General features: G+C 44.2%; 4 non-coding genes and 1 pseudogene across 4 annotated transcripts; 2 read left to right on the forward strand and 3 right to left on the reverse strand.

Annotated features, from left to right (window-relative positions):
- Window positions 1-642: 642 nt before the first annotated feature.
- Window positions 643-724, reverse strand: TRNAS-AGA (transfer RNA serine (anticodon AGA)). Its single transcript has one exon. It is a non-coding gene; the product is annotated as a tRNA-Ser (tRNA).
- Window positions 725-7,901: 7,177 nt separating this feature from the next.
- On the forward strand, window positions 7,902-7,990 carry TRNAR-UCU (transfer RNA arginine (anticodon UCU)). Its single transcript is given in 2 exon segments — window positions 7,902-7,938; window positions 7,955-7,990. It is a non-coding gene; the product is annotated as a tRNA-Arg (tRNA).
- A 2,892-nt stretch (window positions 7,991-10,882) lies between these two features.
- LOC114199803 (large ribosomal subunit protein uL30 pseudogene) lies at window positions 10,883-11,649 on the reverse strand (annotated as a pseudogene).
- A 5,579-nt stretch (window positions 11,650-17,228) lies between these two features.
- Window positions 17,229-17,335, reverse strand: TRNAL-CAA (transfer RNA leucine (anticodon CAA)). The gene is made up of 2 exons: window positions 17,298-17,335; window positions 17,229-17,274 (listed from the first exon to the last, which is right to left on the reverse strand). It is a non-coding gene; the product is annotated as a tRNA-Leu (tRNA).
- A 1,347-nt stretch (window positions 17,336-18,682) lies between these two features.
- TRNAK-UUU (transfer RNA lysine (anticodon UUU)) lies at window positions 18,683-18,755 on the forward strand. Its single transcript has one exon. It is a non-coding gene; the product is annotated as a tRNA-Lys (tRNA).
- The last annotated feature ends 907 nt before the right edge of the window (window positions 18,756-19,662 follow it).

Here is a 19,662-nt window from a genome sequence, read left to right on the forward strand (position 1 = left end):
CTCTGGAAATGAAGAGTGCAGCTGGTGAATCATATAGTATTTTCATGTTTTATTTTGTAAGAAACTGCCAAACTATTCCCCAGAGTGCCTGTGCCATTTTCCATTCCCACCCATGTAACAATTGTATTCAGTTTCAAGAACATTCTCAAAAAAGGCCAAACCATAGGGACAGAAAACATAGGTGGTCATCAGCTATTGCGTGGGGGGTTGGGAGGTGTCTATAAAGCGTAACACAAGAAAAGTTTATGGACTGACAAAACTGTTCTGTATCCTGATTATGGCAGTTGGTTACACGAAAATACGCATATTCTTTCAAAAAGTCAAATTTACTCTACCATACATTTCTAAATTAAAATAAAAATAGCTTTCCTTTTGTGGCAGAAACACCCTCTACAATTTATCTGAGGGACACTTTCACCAACTTGTCTCGTTTTGAAACAGGTCTATTGGTGCAAACTTTTTGAAGAAAGGATTGTACTCACTCCATTTTTTTCTGGGCCCCACAGGGGAGCCCAGCGGCGGTGGGGTTTTGCCGGGTCTAAGAACAAGACACATGCCCCCCTCCACCGCGGTGGTAGGATCAGGTTGCGGAGAGAGCTAAACGGGGCCTTCTCCTCCAGACAAGCTTGGTAAAAGCTCAGACGTAGTCGGCAGGATTCGAACCTGCGCGGGGAGACCCCAATGGATTTCTAGTCCATCGCCTTAACCACTCGGCCACGACTACGGGTGTACACTGAGTTTCCTACAAGTACAGAGGGAAATGTGGGAGATTTAGCCGTAAGACTCCCGGGCGGACAGAAGTGTGTGTAGTGCGTCGGGCAAAAATCCGCAGGTTGCATGAAGGCTTGGGGCGGGGGGTGAACGCCCCCCGCGGCCCCCGACGTTTAGGAGCAGGAGGACGAGGGTGCTCCCCACAAGCATCTTCTTTTCCAACGAAGTCGAGGTCGATTCGTGAACTACCACCTGCTTCCCTTGCGGGTGACCTGGGAGTGTGCTGGTGCTGGGGTGTCCGGAACTGGGAGCAAATTTCCTCGGGCCCCGGGGCGGGGGGCGGGGATGGGGGTTAGGGTACGCAGGGGTTTAGGCCTGGACGGGAGCAAGTCTTCTTCCAGAGCTCGCAGGCCAGCGTCCGCTGGACGACCCTGCGCTGGATGGGCTGCGGGGAAGGAGATACTGTCGCTGATTTGCGTCCACGGTGCAGGGAGGGAGGCGCTGAAAACCGCCCTGGGTGCCCTCCCTCCGTGTCCCCAAGCTCTGAGGCTACACCGCACGTATTCATCTCATTGCTTTCAGGAAAGTGCTTGGCAAATACCAGTGAGCTTTCCCGTTCCATGCGGGTTAGAAGAAATCTAGAGGTATAGACGGTCCAGGAGTTTCATTTCCTGTGAGTTCCTAGCTGCTTCCTAAAAAATGGATTACCTGGTTTGGGTTTGTTTTGTTTTTCCCAATGCAAGGGCCCGTTTTCTTTCAATTGAAACCAACACAACACGTTTCCTGTTCTCCTTTTTAGGTTTGTAACTCAGCTTCCTTCTGCAGAATTTCCAGAGGCTCTACAGGAAAGATTCAGAACAAAATGGTTGAGTGTGGATGCCAGAGAGATGGGTCCCCATTTCATGACCAGCAAAGTGTCAAGGGCAAGATGTGAGAGCTGATGGATATGCCTCTTGAGAAAGCAGAGATAAATGCTTGGATTTAATAGATTATATTCAGCCAGAAGTATCAAAGTCTTCTTTAAATAGAGCTCTATTCAATTCAGATACCACTGAGAATGGGGGGGGGGGCTAGATCCAATTAAAGACCCTAGATCCAATTAAAGGCCCTAGATCCAATTAAAGACCAAATATTTTCCTTTTATTAATATCCAGAGAAGATAAACTGTACCCTCACTTATAAACAGAATGAATGTGGTCATGGAAAGTAAGGACCTTCACTGGCAATCTTTGGAAAATTCCCCACTATTTGCTTTAAAAGATTGTATGACATTTTAAATCTTAATTTTCTGCCTCTCCCCATTGGAATATTTTGAGGGCAGACCTTTGTCTAGAGCTTTCCTAAAACATTTTTTTAAGTTTCAACTTTTTGTTATTAACATAAAACCCCAAAAGAGTTCCTCATCAAAGAACACATGCAAAATAATTCTTAAGGTCTAATTAAATGTCAGCAGATTAGAGACGTAGAGAAGCCTCCATGAATTCTGCAAACCTCTACCTGGCATCAGTTAGTCAGGAAACAGACTCAAGGCCCATGTAATTGTGAAGGGCATTGAAAAAGACATTTGATCACAGCAAGGACTATTGAGGAACATTCAACATCAAAGTCCTTGAGTCTATAGGTACAGAATTCATCTTTCTTGTGCCAAGTAAAATAGATGTTTCTCCTTGATTAGAAGAATCTTGGGTAATAAGGACTGTCTCACCCTGGGATGGAGGGGGGTGGAGAAAACAAATAGCCCACACTCCAAACCTCCCAGAAACTCACAATAGCAGCACTTGGCTGTATCTTTTTTTCCTCTCATGCTCTCCACAGTATTTTTTTTTAATAATAAAAGTGGGAAAGTTTTTTTTTTTAAGATTTTATTTATTTGACAGAGAGAGACAGCAAGAGAGGGAACACAAGCAGGGGGAGTGGGAGAGGGAGAAGCAGGCTTCTCGCGGGCTCCATGCGGGGCTCCATGCGGGGCTCCATGCGGGGCTCCATGCGGGGCTCCATGCGGGGCTCCATGCGGAGGACGCTGGCCCGAAGGCAGACGCTTAACGACTGAGCCACCCAGGTGCCCCTGAAGTGGGAAAGTTTTTTAAAGCAGAAGGTATGCGCTTGATGGGCTCCTGTGTGGCTCAGTCTGTTAGGCGGCTGCCTTGTCTCAGGTCATGATCCCAGGGTCCTGGGATTGAGTCCCTCCTAGGGCTCCTTGCTCAGCGGGAAGCCTGCTTCACCCTCTGCTTGTGCACGCTCTCTCTGTCAAAGAATTAAATATAATTTTTTAAAAAGGTATGCTCTTGAGATATGAGAGTGGGTGAGCTTAAAAGAGAGAGAGCTGGGCCCCCTCCCCCAGTATTTTTTTTTTTTAATCTGTTGCGTTTCTTCCTTTTCTCTCTTTCTCTCGACAGAGGCAGAGGGAGAAGCAGGCTCCCCGCAGAGCAGACAGCCCATGCAGGACTCGATCCCAGAACCCTGGGATCATGACCTGAGCCGAAGGCAGACGCTTAACCGACGGAGCCACCCAGGCATCCCTCGCCCCCAGTATTTTGAGTGCAAAAAAAGGGGGGGAATAGTTGAAGTCATACAAAACATAAATTGTGCCAATATCTTCCAGACAAAAACCACCAGGAATACATAAGTAGTTGAACAGGTTGGGACCCCTGGGTGCATCTCAGTAAAAGTGTTTTAGTCTTGTGTTAGGTGATTTGGGGGATTTAAAAAAGCAGGGCTTCTCTGGATAGGATGCTGTCTGGGAGTGATTCTAGGGTTGGATAGCTTAATAAATCCTACCCCGAAGGAAGACCAAAGCAATGCTAACACTAGGGTTGGTCAAGAAGGTGTCGTCATTCATACTGGACAAGATGAGGAGACGCTGGGTCACTTTTGTGGCTTAACAATATTTGTGTGTTTGGTTCTGTTTTGTGTGTGTTTCACATTCGTGTTTATGTTCAGACAGGAGAGCAGTGTGATCTTATTTTCATTTTGATCCATCAATGGTCACTGAAAGGCCTGGTCTGACATCTGTGTTCTGTGAAATTGTTTATGTTCCACAAAAGAACATCAAGGCCTAGCTGAGAATACCAGGTCAGATTCCACGTGGCGGGGGCTGCTTTTAACTGTCTTGATTTTGTATTTTACTAATTTAATTGAATATTATATCATCAACACTTTTTTTCCAGGCACTTCTCAAATATCATTTTAGTGGCTTTCTAATGTTCCATCATTCAGATGAAGTCGGAATCAAGGAAATATTTCCCCTTGTTGGACATCTATGTTATTTCTGCTCTGCTACTGTTACCCATTTTTTAAATACCATAATTGGTTTTGTGCACGAAACGTTTTTCTGTAGTTAGGATTAATTCTGTAGGACAATGTTTTGCAAAATGAATTACCGGTAGAGTGTTTTCAAGCTCCAAATGAGCTGAAACATCTGTTTGTTAGGTGCTACGGTTGCAAGAAGAAAGAACATCTTGTGAGAATATGAAGAAGGAGATATTATTCCTGTCACCACAGAGGAAGACAGAAGCCAGTGACATTTAACTGCAAATGAGAGTTTTGCAGACAAGGGCTTGAGGAAACATTTCCCTTGTAATCTGAACATTTGACGGATCTCCTTGTTTGTGTCCCCACAACGGCACTTCTGTTCCCAGCATTGCGGACCCCGAATCTAAGTTTACAGCCATTAAAAGGAAGTTGGCTCAACACCCTCCCCTAGGAACCGCATGATTTCTAAGCCCAAAATTAACCCTATTTAGAATATGGCTCAACTTTGCCTGGTACTTACGTGTTTCTACCTGTCCTTTCAGCTTTGTGCATGACAGAAAGTTGCTGGGTCCGGCTCTTCGGGAAGTTCGTTCTCTGGGATGGTGTCCTTGGGGCCAGGGGCCGGGGGCTGGGGGTCAGGGGCCGAGGAACCCAGTTGAACGCCATCTAATGAGTATCAGCTCCGTATTCAGCTGTGAAAGTAACTCAGGTGAGTGCCCTTGGAGCCTGCTCCTCTTCCACCTGCTTTTGCCAGTCAGAGGTGCCACTCAGTTCCTGCCTGCCCTTCTGTGGTTCCCCAGACTTAGATGTGAACACACCCGTCCTGGAGGATCAGTGCCTGGAGAATGGACTAAGGTCAAGGAAGCTCGAATCTCACCATCCTCGACTGGTTCTTGATTTACTAGGGGTGCATTCTTTAATCCAAGAACCCTTGGATAAGCCATGAAATTCTTTCTTACAAAACTAAACGTGTGCAGATGCTCCACACACCAGGCACCTGTCACATCTCACCTTAGCCCACGTGGCCATTGGCTTGCCTACCCCGCACTTTCACTAAGAGTTAATATTCTGGGGGCACCTGGGTGGCTCAGTCGCTTAAGCCTCCAACTCTTGATTTTGGCTTATGATCTCAGGGTTTTGAGGTCATGATCTCAGGATTGTGGGATTGAGCCCTGCCCTGGGCTCACTGGGCATGAAGCCTGCTTAAGATTCTCTCTCCATCTCCCTCTCCAACCCCAGCACCCCCCCAAAAGAGCTAACATTCTGTGGAAGGAGCCTGTAGGGTGGTTAAAGGATTTGAAATTCCTTGGGGTTTGCCTGCAGAGGTTCCAACCCTGCCGACTGGTTGTTAAAGGGTAAGCCAGTGAGAGATTTAGGTAGTCTCACCAAAGATGTTTATTTAGAGAGAAAAATCAATTATTCAGGAAAGTTAGTACATAGATCTGCTGTCAGGAAGGTCTGTGAATAAAGGCATAAAAATAGTATCCCATATGACTAATAGCATCAGCCCTTCAATATGCTCAGATTGGAGAGGCTGGATCACTGATCACTGATAAATGTCTTCATGAACTTGGTGGGCTATAAAGTCTGTGTATACCAAGACTGTGGGGGAAAAACAAACTTCACTCTTAAAGATGTCCATTGTAATTCAGTCAATTATCAGAGCAGTCTGGAAGCAGCAAACCAATTTTCTGAGCCACCAAAAAGGAATATCAATTCCCGTGAACAAGGATGACTAGGGGTATAGTGCTGGTCCAAACCCAGGACCTTCCTCAGTGTGAAAGGTATTATCAGTGAGGCAGAGGTGGACCAACAAGCACAATTTATAGGCTCAGGAATTGGAAGAGAGGGGATTACTGGAAAAAAGCAAAATGCTTTCACACAAAATCTATGGTCTGAGAGATCTGGGTTTTTAGGAAACCAAAGGAGTCAGTCCAGTTAATTGGACGCACAGTTTAGAAGATGGGGGGTGGGGGGGCAGAGCACCATAGCTGTGCGAATACATAAATGGGAGATAACACAGGGTCTTTTATGCTACACCAGATTGGATTCCACATGATATATATTGGAAAAGTCTACCCAGTATTTTGAGAATGTGGGTGCGTTATTAGAGTAGCCCATGATGGAGAAGTGGCCTAGAGGACTTTATAATAAAAATAATGTTTAGGTATCATCTCTGCATCAAATTAATTATTTGAAAACATGTTCTCAGATGAGTTTTTAATATTACTGAGCTAGAGGGAATAAGGTCCTGAGGAATACTTCATTCTACTGACGCTGGTTGTGGGATTTGTTACAGATATCTGCCGTAACAAGCTACTTGAAATAATTAACTACTCCCAGCCTAAGGCATCTTAGTTTTTGTTAAGGAGCCCTTTCAAGTGAACTTCTTTTTTTTTTATTGCAGACATAAATTAATGACAAATACATGTTTACCGCTGTCCACCCCAAACGACTTCCTTTCACTTGAAAGCTTTAGAATCCTCCGAAAAGTACAGCATGTGGGCTTAATTATCTCAATTAAGTAGTCTACAGTACCCTTAGCTGTATCTCTGGATTGTCAGATTTGATCTTCCCCACTGACGTGTGCTTTGTGAAGATCTCAGATACTTCATCTAAAAAAGAAAGAAGAAAGGAAGGAAGGGAGAGAGAGAGGAAGGAAGGAAGGAAGGAAGGAAGGAAGGAAGGAAGGGAGGGAGGGAGGGAGGGAGGGAGGGAGGGAGGGAGGGAGGGAGGAAGGAAGGAAGGAAGGAAGGAAGGAAGGAAGGAAGGAAGGAAGGAAGGAAGGAAGGAGGGAGGGAGGGAAGGGAAAGAATTCCGACCGGTAAGCAGGTACGTGGGCGTAGCCGTAACTCTAGGAAATAGGGCGACACCGCTCTCCGCGTCGGGCTGGGGGGCTCTGGCGCTGCAAGAACTTTTCGCGCAGTCCCGCCTTCAGCTCCGGTGAACACGCGTCCTTTCTGCGCGGCGGTTTTCCCGACGGTCGGTTCGGAGCTCGGGTTTTGTCCGGCAAGTTTCAGAGTTAAGGATTTCTTGCCCCGAGGCCGCGGGGAGGTGGGGGAAGGGCGGCCGCTCGCCCGCGCTCGTACTGACCGGCGCCTTAAGCCTCCTGACCCCGAAGTTTCCGGACTCCGCGCGCAGGACTGGGCCCGAATGCCGCGCGTCAGGGTCGCATGGCCCTAAATCGTCTCAGGAACAGCCTGCGATCGCTTCTCTCCCTGGAACGAGTCCCTCCGGATGCTCAGCTCGCCGCAACTCGCGGCTCCCGGACCCGCAGACCCTGGACTCCGCGCGCCGGCGTCTGCCCTAGGCGACCGCACCCGCCGCCCGGCCCTCTCTGTCCAGGACCGGGGCCCACCTGACCGACGGCCGCTGAAGGAGCCGGGGCGGCTGGAGCGCACGGCCGCACAGAGGAGAGGCAGCAAAGAAAATCCCCGAGCTAGGAAACCTGGAGTATTGCCAAAGATGCCTGGGCGCACCCCAGAATCAGAGGGTCGCAACAGCAGCACGTTCCAAACGAACAAGAAGGGCCTCCCTTCCGCGAGGGAGAACCCCGGACCGGAGCCGGAGGGGAAGGAGGGGGACCTCGCGACGTGTTCAGAAAGTCTTCCGACGCCGCTCGCTGGGAGGTCCCCAAATTCCATTTTCGCGAAGCCCACGGTCGCGAGCGTGTGGGTGCATTGGCCGGATGAAATGAGTTGTGGTTTTTGATCCTTGATCAAACTCTTCCTTAACTTGCAGAGACAAAGGACAGTGGTCCCTGGGAGGATCAGAAACTCCCCGCGTCGGGTATTGTGTGTTCCCTGCATTGTCTTGTTTCTGTGTTTCTTGAACTTTCGCAGTGACCGGAGCAGTGTAAGTTTCCGGAAATGTATTGTAGTGATAACCAAATAAATAACCAACGACCTTAGGGCTCCAACCGAAAGCCGCACTTCACAGGCTCTGTGGCGCAATGGATAGCGCATTGGACTTCTAGTGCTGACAGGAAGAGATTCAAAGGTTGCGGGTTCGAATCCCGCCAGAGTCGTAAGTGTTTTGCCATCAAGTGGATTCCCTTCCAATAACGTCTCTGTTCCTGTAAGATGTGGACGTTTTGCCCACAGTCAGCTTCCTCGCTTCGGTTTATTTCAACTCCTTCATAAACAATTCCATTTGTGTCTGCAGGGGTTCAACGACCAAACAGAGGGAAAGGGAGTGGACGCGCGCGTAGCGAAGGTTAAGTATTGAAATAAATACTAGTAATTATTTCTTCGTCATGAAAATTAATTTCCAAGTTGCTGTTTCCCCGACCTTGAGTGGAGGCTCGCCAGGCAGGCGTTCCACACGTGTCTGCAAGAATCCTGCAGCGGCCCCTGGAAACCCCCTGGGTCTTCCAGCAGGTGATGCTCAGCCCAAGTCCGCGCGCCCCTCCCGGCTCCGCCCCCAAAGCGCTAACGGGTAGTGCAGAGGTTTCAGCTCCGGAAACCTACCTAAAATTTAATTTGCTTGTAAATGAATGGTGGGTGAGATCAGTAAAAATTATTTCCCTCTCCCCTTTAATTGTAGAAATGGAGATAGAGCCAAAAAATAAGTCTTCTTTCCCTCCAGGAGCACTACTTCCTTAATTCGGCCCACTGCTGCCTAGTTTCAAGTATCCTTTCAGAAAGAAACAGAAGGACTACAGACGCACTGTATTTGCAGGAGTGCTTGCATCTGGCATCGTTCTATGTGCTATCAAGGGAGAATTGGTTGACCCCTACCTTTGCATGTTGAGCATGGGCTCATAAATCTTCCAATAAAGCCTTTTTCTTGAACCATATCATGTGGTATGGTGGGTTTTCTCCTCCTCAACTTGTACAACAATTTGGCAATGATGCACTCTTTCCCTGTGACCAGCTAGTGTAATGACTAACCTTTAAAATATCACCCACTATACACTCCTCATACCATATACAGCACATGTCTAGCAAGTCAGGCAACCGAATGAGGGGATGCTTTCACAGCCTCTCACCCCTATTTATTCTTGCATAGATTCTTCAGTAAATGAGAATGTCTCATTTCTATTCCATCACTATGGCTGCAAGGCCAATTTTGTCTAATATTAAATTTACACACGTGTGGATGATTTCTGTTTTCTCTATGCCAGTGCATGTTTTGTTTATCTAATGGTTATTTCATGTATTTTTTTTCTGGTTTTCTAATTTTTGTATAACAAGAGGACAACTCTCCTAGCTGTTAATCCTTCATGGGTGGAAGTAGAATTTTCATTAAAAAAAATAATGGACCACAGAGAACACCAATTATTTTCAACATTTCATAGTACTTTTGTTAGATTTTTAGATTATCTGATCTATATATGGGTCTGTTTAAGGACCCTCTTAATCAAATGATTGATTTCTTTTTATCTACATATTCTATTCCCTATATCATTTTTCTTCATAGGGAACCATTCTAATGTATTAAGTGTTCACATTTTCTTACTTTAAAACATGACATGTTTTCTTACAGAATACATAATAATATTTTGTGCATATCCTTTTTATATTACAAAAATTATACTTTGTATACATAGCATTTTACTTCTGACTTTTTTCCAAAACTATCATTATCTTATTTTTATGTCATTTAAATGCTGAGCAATACCTCATAGGGTGCATCTACCATAATTTACCTTTTTTTAATGCTTCCAAGAAGGTGTCCTCTTAATTCCTGATGCTACACGTGACTCTGCCCAAACATCCACATACACTTCCCTTCAGGGACTTGGACATAGCCCAAGTGACACAGAAGTTAGAGAACATGTTATACATATATCTTGATTGGGTTGATTGGTGCCAGATTGCCATCCAGGACGGATGCAACATTTTCAACAAAACTAAGTAGCCACAAAAACCTATCTGTGGCATTAATAAGCTTAGCAATCTAAGAGTTGTAAAGTGATGCCACATCAGAGTTCGAATCTCCCATATAATCGCTGGCTCTGAGCACTTCCTGGTTTCAAGGTTGTTCATTCTTTCCTGCAAACTGTTAACCTTGATTGCCTGCTCCCTAACTGCATCTGCTGCTTTTAATTGAAGGTTTACAGGCCAGTCTCATGTATTGATACCTTATCAGTCTCAAATAATTGTCTTGTGATTTAGTAATATCATTTTTTTTATCTTCAGACCTGATAGGAATACCAGAGGCTACTCAGCTAATGTTACACTATTAACATCAAGATTAGACATCTTCAAAGATCAGCACAGGTACAGGACATATGACAGAAACTAGACCCAAAGCCACTGCCTAGATGCCCAGCTGGAAATTCACCTTTCTGTCTTCATGTCTCCCTCTGTGTGTATCCTCACCACCTTTATTTCCTTCTATATGCAAGAACATTGGCCCTTTATACTTATAAATTACTACAGAAGGTCCATCCGGAAGGTCCCTAGCTCCACGGCATGCAGTTGCTGGGTGCTGTCTTCCCCCTGGTGGCCCCTGATGGGTAAGCTCTCCACTTGCCAAATGGGGAGAGTCCTTCCAGGGCGCGTGTGTGAAAGAGTAGGGGAAATAATGCAGGGGGTGGGAAAAATCTTTCCTCAAGTGCCTTTTTTTTTTTTCAGCAACAGTATTTTTAGTTGTAAATCATGCAAAGGCCTATGACATAGGTTTTCTTAGAACAGACCCATCTTGGCTAACTCAGTGGCACAATTCAAAAGTGAAAAATTAAGATATATTCTTGGTACAGAAGAGTCTTTAATAAACCCAAGGAATGTTTTCCACCAAGATACAAACTAGACCCTAGTTTTGCACGCAAAGGCTGATGACTTTTATCACACACCAAGATTTGCTTTAATAGTTAAGGGACAGCAGTCAGGCTAGCAAAAAGTCACCAGGACAACAAAACATTTCCATGAGAGTAGTCATTTATTAACTGGCCAGATTACAACAATAATCATGGCAGATACCTTAGTTCATCCTTCTAATAAGCCTATTGATCTGGTCTTCCCTGTTACAGCATCTCCACCTTCTACAAAATGGGTGGTCTTTGTCTTCATTCCCCCTCGTGGAGAAGATAATTTGAAGGGCCATAAAAAGTTGTTTGCTTCTTTGAAACGTTTTCCAACAGTATAGATCTCGTGAATCAGATCCTCCATGCAGATGATGCCATATTTACCAAGAGATCGGGCAATCAATGTGTTATCTGTCAGGGCAATTCGCTTCTTGTTGATTTTGCCATAACCACGCTTGTAGATCAATTCATTCACCGACTTCAGATTTGGGTACCCCCATGCTATATAAGGTTCCACAATCCTTAGTATGTTAACTGAAGCCTTGTTGAGCTTAACAAAGGTGCCATTGAAGATCTGGCGAAGGCGAAGAAGCTGCAACACCTTTCGAACCTTTGGGCTCACACCATTGATACCTCTGATCCTGAAGACAAATGCCAATTTGGGTTCCGCAGGTACGTAGAAGTTGCCAGCTTTTCTTGCCATCCTTGCCATTCGAATCTCAGTTCTGTACAGATATCTGCCTATATTCCTTGTGGTAATGCTTAGCTTTTTCATAGATAAGCTTCCTTCTTGCCTTTCGAAGCATCTTCTGAGCAAACTTCTTCCTCAGACGCTTGATCTTCAACTCTGCGAAATTCCTTCGCTTCTTCTTAAGGGTTTCTGGCACAGCAGGAATCTTCTTTTTCTTCTCTTCTGCACCCTCCATGGTTCCAGCCGGAAAAGAGGTCCTCAAGTGCCTTTTCAGTCCAGTTTCCCTGACCTCACTAGAATAGAATCCTATTTTGACCAGTTTAGGTTAATATGTGTAGATGAACTCCATTCCACAAACCACTAGGGAGCAAATATGGCCACTTTTCTGGTTTTGCCAAGCAGTTAGATTCACAAATGAAGGCGAGGGGTTTCTCTGTAGGACACGGGCCTGGACTGTTTAGATGATAGCAGGAGAAGAAAGGGAATCAGAAAGCCAGATATCAGGGAGAATTGGGGCTTGAATTATCTTTGGGAACCTGTGGGGGGAGAAGTTGACTCTGTCAGTGTCCAAGTTGGAAGTGTCACTCTTAGCCCTACAGCATGTACACAGAGCTGTTCCTGGAACCCAGGACTTCTGACTCAGAGCTCTGAAGCAAATACAGATGGATAAGCGGCTAGACAGAGTGCTGGTGCTAATAAAAATGCGGTCACAAGGCAGACATGAAAATGTGCCTGCACATCCTAGGGTCTAAAGATAAGCAGTCACAGAGAGGACATCCACAAGAAATTTGGCCTGTCACACTGAGAAAAAAAAAATTGCTTGGCTTAGTTTTGGGGAGTTGGTCCTATTAATGCCACGGTTCTGGGCCATAACTTTATCTTACACCACTCTCATGCACTCCTTTGGAAACTAAAATTATGAGGAAAAGTGATTGATAGGAGAAAGTTCTGGTGACACTTTCCTGCAGGAAAGGGTGAGGTAACTGGATTTGAATCCACTGTGGAAGAGATGGCCCCAGCTTCCGCTCTAGGATAGCAACACATAGTCCACACTTCCATGGCAGAAAATAGGAAAAAGAACAGGATTCCCTTGGAGAGGAGCAGTACCCTGCAGAATTTAGCGGGAAACCACAAAGGGGTAAAGGATGGCTTCCCAAGAAGTTCAGTCAGCATCTCCTCAGTTTGGACAGGGCACAGGTGCCCTAGGCTCTGGAACCTTGGTCTAATGTCCCTATAACACCTCCGCACTTGGGGAGAAATCGTTGTTTTTTCCCCTTAACACACGTGACGTGTTAATACCCTGTATTTGCAGAATCTCACTTAAAACCTTACCTACTCTCATCCTTAGGGCATCCTGTCTCTCAGAAGTTCTACTTCAGAGCAGTGCAAATTCATTTACAATGAAATAAGCTAAAATTATGCATTTGGAAGCCAAGAGGTGAATATGGCTGGTTTGGCACCTGGCACAAGGGAAGGACATAAAAACTGACTCTGGTCTTGGATGTAAACAAAGACTTTGATGAAGAAAGGCGCCTAAGTTTGGACTCTGATAACTAAAAGATCAATAATAATAAAGAGGACCAACAGAATATTAGATCTACACAGATTTGAAGAAGACACCACAAATATCTGAACAAGTTTTAGTGACCACTCTCTCTTGGCAAGAAAGGAGCTTCTCTGGAAGGATAGGGAAAGTTGGTGAGAATAAGAAATAAAGCTGGAGAAAATGGTTTTGCCTAAAAAAGGATTTAATAAAAAAGTTTTGAAATGGCTTTGCCCAATTCTATCTGCAATAGTGGACTGTTACTGACCTAAAAAAAATCCACAGAGATAGCCATAAAGTGGTTATTTTGGGCTCTATTTGCTGACCCATCATCCATAGAGTAAGTGGCCAAAACACTCCAAAAAATAAATCCTTCAGTTTCCAATATAAAGTGAAATAACCCACTTTTTAAAAACAAACAAACATAAAAAACCATAAAAAACGAATAAGCATGACAAACAATATTATATTATAATCATCAAACTTGCTAAGAGACCAGAATTTAATTTTTCCAACTACTAAAAAGAAATGAAAATTATTTAACTGATAAAAGTACTAATTTGTCACTACAATAGCAATCATATTATACTATGTAAATGTATCAAATCTTTAAAACCTTTTTAAAAAAGATTTTTTATTTATTCATTTTGAGAGAGACAGCAAGAGCAGGGGAGAGGGGCAGAGGTAGAGAGAGAGGCAGGTTCCCTGCTGAGCATCCCCCCCCAATGCAGGGCTCGATCCCAGGACCCTGAGATCATGACCTGAGTTGAAGACAGACGCTTAACCAACTGAGCCACCGAGGTGCCACTAAAAAACTTTTGAGGAGCATCTACTATATGCTAATCTCTAATTTACATTTTAAATATATAGTAACTGAAATTTACTATAGTGAAAGAAATATAGTCACTGCTTACAATCTTGACTTGACTTTCAATTGTATCATTTTTGTGTTTGGAGGCATGATAGTACATTTCATACAAAATTATAGTTAGATAACTAAACAAAGGTCCAACTGACAAGAAGCAGTCCAACCCTGGTTTGGCTCTGATGTGTAGCAGTCTGACTGTGTGTGAGGGAATGCAAATATTCAAGGTAGATCCTCTCTAAATAAGTAAATAAATAAATAATCACTGATAAACTTACAAGATCAGAAGTTAAAAAACAATAAAATAAAAAACGTTATTGTAGATGGGACTTGGTGAAACGAATCACTTGCTACATTGCCTAGCACACGTCATTGATACTGCCTCCAAGCTTCTCAGCGTCTTTCATTTAAAATGCATATTTTATAAACAGCCAATGACTGGATCTTCTCCTTTTTCCAATGTGACAGTTTCTTGATTTCAAGATGGGATTTAAACATGATGAGGTATTTCAGAGGATGTTGTAGAAATATTTCTGGTACCTGCTGAATATGAGACCATGTTCTATGTCCATCTCTCGTGATATTTAGCTGTGATACCCTGTAAGAAGGTGGAGACTGGGACTGGAGGCAACATTCTCAGATTCATGGTATTTAGTCATTGATTTGTAGGTAGAAAGTCAATGGACTCCCAGGGGAGTTTATCTCACTGTTATTAAGGCCAAAATTAATACTGTAGGCTAAGAAAATTTAAGAATTTCTGAAAGTTTGGCAAGCTTATATTTGATATTTTCATTTTTTCTTTCTGTCTTACCCGAAGAACAAAGATGATGCGGGCAATGGAGAATTTGAGTAAGCATTAATATCCCACGAAGCTTTTTAGTAACAGTTCTGGGTAATAGAGTATACATCACCAAATGAGTAATGCAGTTTTCACCAGGTGGGGAGGGTGAGTCAAACAACAGTTTCGCTAGGGCTAAAACTGGGCTTTTCAACAAGAGAATGCTTTGATCCATATGAAAATTGTTTTATATGCATTTTGTAAACATTTTATATGCACAAATACACATTTTTATATACACTGTTTTTGTAAATATTTTTATATCTGTGTTTGGTACAATGGCATCAAATTAATTTTAGAATGTGTAAAGAAGGGGTGTTGAGGCTTGACTCTCATGTCTTTACAGTTTTGAGGGGATTACAGTGTAGGCAGGTCGGATGAGCATCAGAAACATCCTTGGCTTCACCTTTAATACTTTCTTACCAATCCTCATTTAAGATTGTAGTCAACTTATCTTTGGCGTAGTAAGTAGTAAGACCTTAGCTCCAGCTAGTGTATTAAGTTAATCAGCACTAGCAGAATGGAAGACAGAGGGGTCCCTTCTGGTAGTATAACAAATCATTTGTGGAGTTAAAGATTATCCTGTGAGTAGAAACATACCATAAACCCTGAGGATGTTGGCAAATCTCCAGGAGCTCTGTTTTACATCATAAAGTATACTATCATTGTCCTTGATTGACCATCACTTTATAGACAATTTTTACACCTATCTTTATGCCTGAACATGAATATGTTTTCTGTAAGCTGAGAAGTAAAAGATCATTGAAATGTATTTATATTAATTTATTTTATTTTATTGTTATGAATTGAATTGTGCTCCCCCATTCATATGTTGGAGTCCTAATCTCCAGTACCTCAGAATGTGGCCTTATTTGCAAATAGGGTCTTTCCTTGCAGGTGTAATTAATTAGGTTAAGATCAGGTCATTAGGATGACCCCTAATCCAATACGACTGGTGTCTGTTTGAAAGAGGGAAATTTGGACACAGAGACATATATGCATAGAGGGAAGATAATATGAAGAGATAGAGAGAAATAATCATGTTATTCTCATGGTATCTACGAACCAAGGAGGAAAATCTGGAACAGATCTTTCCCTCACAGCCCACAGAAGGAACCAACCCTGCCAACATCTTGATTTTGGAAGCTTCCAGAACTGTGAAATAAACTTCTGTTCATAAGCCACCCAGTTTGCTTTGTTACAGCAATCCTAGCAAACTAATATGTTTATACATAATTAACCTAGGAAGATTGTTCTCTTTTGAGTTTCGGTCTTTTTTTTTAATCCTAAACTTGGTAAATAAAATAACTCTCACAACATTTCTGAGTTAAAGTCTGAAAAATATCAAAGCCAACCTAATTATTTCTATTATTCTTCCTTTTTATAAAGTGGAAGAACAAATCTTTGTGTTATTTGGAAGCCATTCTAGGAGACTTAAAGAATTCTGGTGTAAAAGACATCTTTGTGGTTTTTACTATTCTGAATTTAGAGCCTATACTTGGGAAAATCAAGTCAAGATGAATTGTCATGAGAGACAAAACATGAACACAAGTCAGAATTTTATAAAACAAGGCATGTTAAATAGATAACATGTAAAAACCACAGCACTAATAACAGTGATTATCAGAAACTTAAAAATAAGTAAATTTTCTCAAAATTGTTTAAAAATATACCAGGAGGACAAAGAGGTAACAGAATATTTGGGCAATTAAAAAGAACTTTGGTTAACTTGGCACAAATAACTTGGTAATTTTGCAGAAAAACATTTCTAATTTTGCTCTTTTGCACATATTTTCATACCAGGATTTGTATGTCATTTTCCTGTAAATAAATTAATTAAAAACCACTGTCTCAGACTTTTTAAATCATTAGCACACTGTTTTTTAAATGAATCTTACTACATCTCTAGATGCACGCATTTAAATAGACACAAATACAGAATCAGATGTGTCTCCAGACATTGCCAAGTGTCCATGGAGGGTAGGACGGGGTGCAAAATCACCCCCGGTTGAGAACCACTGTTCTAACCCTTTTGCCTCTCGACGAGTTCATGACACAGAATAGATCACATCCAAACGCTTCACTCCACAGCCCACGCCCTCAGGCTGGCAGAGAGAAGTGTTGGGGAGAAGGTGCGCAGGAAGGGGAAGAGGGAGGTCGGTAGGAAAAAAAAAAAAGAGGACCAGGCAGGACAGTGGAGAGGGAGGCACACGCAGGAGGAGGGCGGGAGAATGCTCGAAACACCTGCCCCTGATTCTCACAGAACAGGTTAAATGCTGGAAACAGGAACTTAGAACCCTCACCTCATCTCTATTGTAAGACCTACATTTTAATACTGACACATTGCTGCTATTCCGTAGAGACTTTTATGAACATCACAAATACCGAAGGAAGAAAGGAGGGAGGGAGGGCAGGCAAAGGAGAAAGACAACTAACCAGCACCGGCTTGAGAAGGGTGAAGCGCGGGTAGTAAAAGGGAGGAAGGATAAGCTTCGGTGTTGCTGCCTAAAAAGGAAGTTGTGATTTAATTTTAAAAAGTTGCAGAATGTGGACACGGCAAGGATAAAAACACCAGCGTGTCAGAAGTGGGATTCGAACCCACGCCTCCATGCGGAGACCAGAAACCCCGAGCGCGGGAAGCGAGCGCTTGAGTCTGGCGCCTTCGACCCCTCGGCCATCCTGACGCACCGACGCCGAGCGCGCTGCCCTTCGGTGCCGTGATCCGCCGCTCGGGGGAGCACCCGCGGCCCCCTGCGCGCTCTGAGCTGCGCTCGGCCCCGCGCGGGGGCGAGCGAGCCGGTCTGCGGGAAGCCGGGGGCTGACGCGGTGGCGCCGGGGGAGGCGCGCAGAGCGCGAGCGGGGCTGTGAGGTGCGGAGCGCGCACAGGCAAGGAGGGGGCGGCGGGGAGGGCCTTACACGCCCCTCTAACCCCCCGGTCGAAAGTACTGGAACTGCCCTTGCAAGAGGAAGCTGGCGGGCTGCTTTATGTTTTAGGTTAAGTCCAAATGACTAAATGTTTTCTCCCCCGGGTTTATGTTTGTCACAGCGTTTGTAATTCCTGAGATTCTGTGTAACTTACGTAATAAAATAACACTTGCACATTATTTCGTGGTAGGTGGCATCGTGGGTACCGCATGAAGTTTATGCATTATTTTCTTCGCATTTGGTCAGAACTGCATTTGTCTTCATGAATAGAAAAACCAATGAAGAACGTCTTAAATGATAAAATAATGACTGGCTCACAAGTAAGTAGTCCTGGTTAGACAGGGCAGGGCGGGAACAGCTCCCCCAGGAAGTGGGCGCCGCGGCCGCCTTTGGGGTAGGATTTTGTCCCCAGGCTCTCTCTCTACAGGTGCTCAAAAACTGTTTCATCAGCCACGAGCACTATTTCCTCAACTGCCGGCCATTCGTGTCTTGGAACGAGTTGGGGCTCACGATGAAACGTGGAGGACAAAGCTAGAGGCGGCCTTGCGTTTCCCCCCGCAGCCCTAAGGACCCCAGACATCCCATTTCTGACACCACCGGGAAAATACCGAAGGGGACAACCGGACTTAATTCCCCGGCCCGTGTCAAGGTTATAACCTTCCTCTCCTGTCTCCATCTTCTCTTTCATTCTCTTGAAGATGCTCCTCGATTACTGCACAATCGTTCCTAAAAGTGGTCACCTCGTCCCGGTTTCCCCCACGGGTTGGTGAGGGAGCCTGAGCCTCGGCTCTTCAAACATCTGCGGATTAAATACTGTCCCCGAGGGTCCTTCTGCCCAAACCCGCGAATCATCTTCGGCAATGACTGACTCTAGGAAGACACTTCGTTCTCCCGGTAGTTGTGCGCATGAACCGGCTGTTGGATGAATGTACAGTGTGGCCGTTACCTGATCTGCTTAAGAATTCGATGACCCGGGTAATGGAGCCACACTTTTGGAAGGTCCTCGAAGTTCCTGAAACCTTGGATCACTCCAGCCCTTCCTGGTAATCCAGATTGTTTTATGGAATTTAGTTATTTATAAAATAAATTAACCACTTTCACTAAGAGCCTGGGTAGCTCAGTTGGTAGAGCATCAGACTTTTAATCTGAGGGTCCAGGGTTCAAGTCCCTGTTCAGGCATCACGTGTACATTTTAGTTCAGCCACGTGCGGAAGAGGGACCCTACATGTCGCCCAAATGAACTCAACTTCTTTACAGACTTTCAGGCCTAATCTTAGCTTCATGTAATTATACCTTCTAAGAACAAACTAAACAGGTCCTAGACTTTGCAAGGGAATTTGGAATTGTGGGTGATAGAAAGAAAGACAAGAACAATAAAAAACTTGTCACAGAATTACTATGAATTCTGCCCTTTTAAAATTCCCTGTCATTCTGTGGGGGTGACTCCCTGGAAGGTGGGGTGCAGTTTGATTAGATCCTACTAGAACATAAACTGAGAGCGGTGATTTCTGGGGTTCCCCAGCTCTTTCACCTGATGGTAGTACTACAAGTCTTGCCCACTCTGCAAAACGTAGTTGGTGAACAAAAATCCAAACACATTTTGAGATTGTGTTCGCCATCCACCTTGTGTGTTCATTAAATAGCTACCCTTCTTGGGGCGCCTGGCTGGCTTAGTCGGTAGAGCCTGTGACTCTGGATATTAGGGTTGTGAATTCGAGTCCCACGTTGGGTGTAGCGATTACTTAAAAATAAAATCGTAAAAAGAAAAAGCTACTCTCCTTCTGAGATTTAAATATGCTGTAAAAGCTCTTGAAACGAGGTTCTTTGCATTTGTTCTGTGTCCAGCACTATATAGATTTTTGTAAGATTTTAACTGCACTTTGGACAAAAAGTCAAGGTTTTCACCTGGTGGGTACTGTGTGTGCAAAGCAAGATAGCCTCTGCCTCATCATTGTTTTCTTCATTTCCACTGTCATATATCTGCAGGAGAAGAACACCATGTCTGAAAAGTTGTGGGGGTTTTCCCCTGCCTTAAAATGGACCTCAGAAATCCTCCACCAGACAGAGCAGCAGAATCCTCTGTATC

Source organism: Eumetopias jubatus, unplaced genomic scaffold (genome assembly GCF_037043125.1).
Source record: "Eumetopias jubatus isolate StellerSeaLion01/CBP00866 unplaced genomic scaffold, mEumJub1_p1.0 scaffold_6, whole genome shotgun sequence".
Classification (NCBI taxonomy): Eukaryota; Metazoa; Chordata; class Mammalia; order Carnivora; family Otariidae; genus Eumetopias; species Eumetopias jubatus.